The following is a 4654-nucleotide window of genomic DNA, read 5'->3' as shown; positions in this document are numbered from 1 at the left end:
GTCACGGTCGGCGGACCGCGAAATCGAGCCCATCACCGAGATCCAGAGCCCCTAGGGACAACTGGTCGACCCTCGTTGACGAAGGCACAGACGAGAGGCGGGGACCACCATCCCCAGCGAGCGGGATCGGGGGGCGGGCGGGGAACACGCTAAGGCGACCCACCACCGAAGGACGCCGGGCATAGCCATCAGGACAAGCCCCGGGCGGCGGCCCCCAAAGAGGGAACGCGGCGAGGCCGGGCCAGCACATTCGCGGCCAAAACCCACGAGAGAGAGGGAGAGGAAGCGGGAGAAAAAGAAAAAAAAAAAAAAAAGACAGAAGTCCCGGCGGCCGACCCAGACCGGGCCAAAGCGAAGCCCGTGCCACCGAAGGAGCCGCTCGGACCGCCACCCGAGGCGCCCGCGGCCCGGACCGAGCAGGGAGAGAAGACAACCGACACACACACTAAGCCCGCCGGTCCAATATCCCGCCAACGGGCCACATCGGCCCAGCCCAGGGCGACCGAGACAGTTCCGCCGGCGCCGCCCAGCTCCTGGAACTCTGTCTCGGCCACCGCCGCCGAATATCACGCCTTGGCGACTTCCGATGAGAAGACGCTCCCATAAAAGCGGCCACCAGGTGGAGCTCGACAACCGTCAACCAAATCGGGCGAAAGGGACGAGGAACCTCGGTCGGCGTCAGCGGGATCCGCTCCTCCGCAGGGGTCGTAGAACCTCGGAGGGCGTCAGCGGGATCCGCTCCTCCGCAGGGGTCGTAGAAAGTCACCCGGACACGTCCCACCAGCCGGGTCGCCACGCCACAGCGGCGGGCGCGAGACGCAGGCAGATGGGCCCAGCACCCCTAGAGAACCCGGCGGGGGACACGGGCGGTGTGGGACTTCAAAACCGAAACCACCACGGTGAAGCCACTGTTAGGCAGGCAGATTGCTAGGCCGCGGTCGGATCCATCCAGAGAATGGAGGAAGGGACAGAAACACGTAAAAACCCGTCGAAATCGGTTGCTTGGGAATTTGATCTGCCGGTCTTTGGGCTTGGGGTTCCCGCCTGTTTCTGTACCCCCCCCCCAAAAAAAATGGGAAGATGAACAGCCTCTGAGAATCCTTCCTCCTCTATGTCTGTGGTTCAGTGGCAGAGGGCCGGCCTAGCACATAGGAGGCACTGGGTTTGAGCCTTAGCGCGGCATACAAAAAGGAGGAACAAGTCGAAAGAAGGCGTGCTGCACGTCCACCTACAACTACTCCAAAAAAGAAAAAAAAAAAAGAATACCGATCATAATAGGAAAAAGGGATTTTTCCTTGTGGAGTTCCATTTTGTCTGTCTGGCCACGTTATCTTTCTTTTTGTTTGTTCGTTTGTTCTGTTTTGTTTTAAGAGAGAGTGAGAGAGAACTTTGATATTTACTTTTTAGTTTTCGGTGGACGGACACAACATCTTCGTTACGTGGTGCTCAGGGCCGAACCCCGACCGCACGCATGCCAGGCGAGCGCGCTGCCGCTTGAGCCACATCCCCAGCCCCTTTTTTAACTTTTACTTATTTTTCTTTTATAAAGACAGAGGGCAGAGGCGGGGGGGGGGGGGGGGAGAGAGAGAGAGAGAGAGAGAGAGAGAGAGAGAGAGAGAGAGAGAATATTTTGAATATTTTTTAATGTTTATTTTTCAGTATGCAGTGAACACAACATCTTTGTTTTATTTTATGTGGTGCTGAGGCTCGAACCCAGCGCCCCATGCATGCCAGGGGAGCGTGTTATCATCACTTGAGCCACATCTCCAGCCCATGAATTCTTATTTGTATTTGTGTTTTTATTTATCTTTTTTTTTTGGGGGGGGGGGTGCTGTGTCTGTTGCTGCTGCTGTTGTTGTTTTCCCTAAGAAATGAGCATATTCTCGAATGGGAAGTCATTTTCCATTGGGTCACAGAGCCAAATTTTACCTTTAGGCACTTGGTAATCAGAAGCTGTAACAGGGCTCTAAGAGCGGCTGCCTCGGCTAAAAAGCCTGGGCCCTTGCCCCAGAGCGAAACAACAACAACAACAACAACAACAACAACAACAACAACGGGGGTGGGGGCGGGACAGAAAGCAAAAAAAAAAAAAAAAAAAAAAGAATCGAACAAATAATCCAATGGATCCATGGTCCAAGGACGTGAACAGATACTTCTCAGAATTGGATGAAGACGCTCCTCTCCTATAAAAGCGGACACCAGGGGGAGCTCGAAAACCGTCAACCAAATCAGGCTGAAGGGACGCGGAACCTCGGTCGGTGTCAGCGTGATCCGCTCCGCAGGGGTCGTAGAAAGTCACCCGGACACGTGCCACCAGCCGCCGCCTCCCCCCCCCTCCCCCAGGGTCCCCCGCAGCAGCGGGAGGCGCCGGCAGTCTGCCCAGCACCCCTAGAGAATCCGGCGGGGGACACGGGCGGTGTGAGAGTTCAAAACCGAAACCACCACCGCGGTGAAGCCACCATTAGACAGGCAGACCGATAGGCCACGCTTGGATTTATCCAGACGATGTAGGAATTGACAGAAACATGTAAAAATCAGTTTGAAATCGGTTGCTTGGGAATTTGATCTTCTGGTCTTTGGGCTTTGTGTTTCCTCCTTTTTCTGTACAAAAACATTGGAAGATGACCAGCCTCTGAGAATCCTTTCTTGTCTAGGGGCTGTCTGTATCTTTGGGTCAGTGGCAGAGGGCCGGCCTAGCACAGAGTTTGAGCCTTAGCACGCCATACAAAAAGGAACAAATAGAAAGAAGGTGTGCTGTCCACCGACAACATACTACGAAACAGGAGGGGAAAAAAAAAAAAAAAAAATACTAATCCTAATAGGAAAAAGGATGCTTCCTTGTGGAGTTCTATTTTGTCTGTTTGGCCATTTTATCTTTTTTTATTTTTTATTTTTTATGTATCCATATCACAGAGCCACATTTTACATTTAGGCACTTGGTAATAAGAAGCTGCAACAGGGCTCTAAGAGAGGCTGCCTTAGCTAAAAAGCATGGTCTGTTGCCCTAGACTGAAACACCACATGCTCTGGGATAAATAAAGCTGGAGAGAGCTTGCCATCTCTACCTTCATTTTGATCTGTGTGCACATATTACGCACTGTTTCATCTAAGACGTAGCAGGGCAACAATATCTGTCAGCCCTAAATGGACCCAACCCCTGCCCTCCCCAGCCACACAGGAGACCACAGTCTGAGCAAGAGCACTTCACGGTGTTGTCATTCTGGTGTTGTGGCTCAGTGGTACAGCACTTACCAAGTACGCATGAGGCACAGGGTTCAATCCCAGCACCACATTAAAATCATCATCATCATCATCATCATCATCATCATCATCATCATCACCTAAATAGACAAAATAAACATATTTATTTATTTATCTATCTATCTATCTATCTATCTATCTGTTTGTTTATTTATTGGAGGAGGCCTGTAAACAGGGATTGAACTCAGGGGCACTCACTGACTACTGAGCCACATCCCCTAGCCCTACCTATCTATCTAGTATGTTACTTAGAGACAGGGTCTCACTGAGTTGCTTAGTGTCTCACTTTTGCTGAGGGTGGCTTTAAACTCTCGATCCTCCTGCCTCAGCTGAGAGAGAGAGAGAGAGAGAGAGAGAGAGAGAGAGAGAGAGAGAGAGAGAAGCATCTGGGATGACAGGCATAGGCCACTGTACTCAGTCACTTATTTATTTTCAGTATGACTTCAAGGTACACACAAGACAATCACTGCCAGGCGTAGGAGGAACGTAGCACCTTGATAAACAGTCAGATCTTTGAGGAAGCATTAAACAATCTTAAGGTAGTGTGCAAATCATTCAATAACCTCAGAATACCTACATGAGGGTTGGGATTGTAGCTCAGCGGTAGAGCGCTTGCCTTTGCATTCGTGAGGCCCTGGGTTCGATCCTCAGCACCACATAAAAATAAATAAATAAATAAAGATAAAGACATTGTGTCCATCTACAGCTTAAAAAAAAAAAATGTTTAGAAAGAAATAAATAAATACCTACATGAAAACCAGAGAGAATTAAAAGAAAAGATGGATACATCAATTATGGCAAAGAGACGAGAACACTCGTCCCTTAGCAGCTGATGACATAGGCCATAAATAAATAATCAGTAACAAAGGACAGCAGAAGCACATCACGAACAACCCACACCTAATGGGCATGCTCAGAACACTGCAAGGCCACCACTGCACAGCAGACCTTCTTCCTTTTTTTTTTTTCTTTAATAAATATTGATTTTTCAGTCGTAGTTGGACACAATACCTTTGTTTTATTTATTTATTTTTATGTGGTACTGAGGATCGAACCCAGGGCCTCACACATGCAAGGCGAGCGCTTTACCACTGAGCCACAACCCCAGCCCCAGCAGACCTTCTTTTAAAGTGAATACGGAATGTTTACCAAAGTTGACCATAGAATGGAACATAAACCCAATCTCGACAAAGTCTAAAACATGAAATCACACCACAACTCTTCTCCGAACACCACAAAAAGTAATCTGGAGGTCAGGCATGCTGGCCACTGCCAGGATTCATTTCAGTCAGACTGATAGGCCACGGTTGGATCCATCCAGACGATGTAGGAATTGACAGAGACATGTAAAAATCAGTTTGCATCTTTCACAAACTCTTGAGAGGGGCAGGTC

At 49.5% G+C, this 4654-nt stretch overlaps 1 long non-coding RNA gene across 1 annotated transcript; it reads right to left on the bottom strand.

The window, feature by feature from the left end:
• Positions 1–1628: 1628 nt before the first annotated feature.
• On the bottom strand, positions 1629–3361 carry LOC144374409 (uncharacterized). Its single transcript, XR_013433814.1, has 2 exons — positions 3253–3361; positions 1629–2601 (listed from the first exon to the last, which is right to left on the bottom strand). It is a non-coding gene; the product is annotated as an uncharacterized LOC144374409 (long non-coding RNA).
• Positions 3362–4654: the final 1293 nt, after the last annotated feature.

The sequence above is a fragment of the Ictidomys tridecemlineatus genome, unplaced genomic scaffold (genome assembly GCF_052094955.1).
Source record: "Ictidomys tridecemlineatus isolate mIctTri1 unplaced genomic scaffold, mIctTri1.hap1 Scaffold_6836, whole genome shotgun sequence".
Taxonomy (NCBI): domain Eukaryota; kingdom Metazoa; phylum Chordata; class Mammalia; order Rodentia; family Sciuridae; genus Ictidomys; species Ictidomys tridecemlineatus.
The sequence above is the reverse complement of the archived record's forward strand: the minus strand, read 5'-3'. Positions and strand labels throughout refer to the sequence as shown.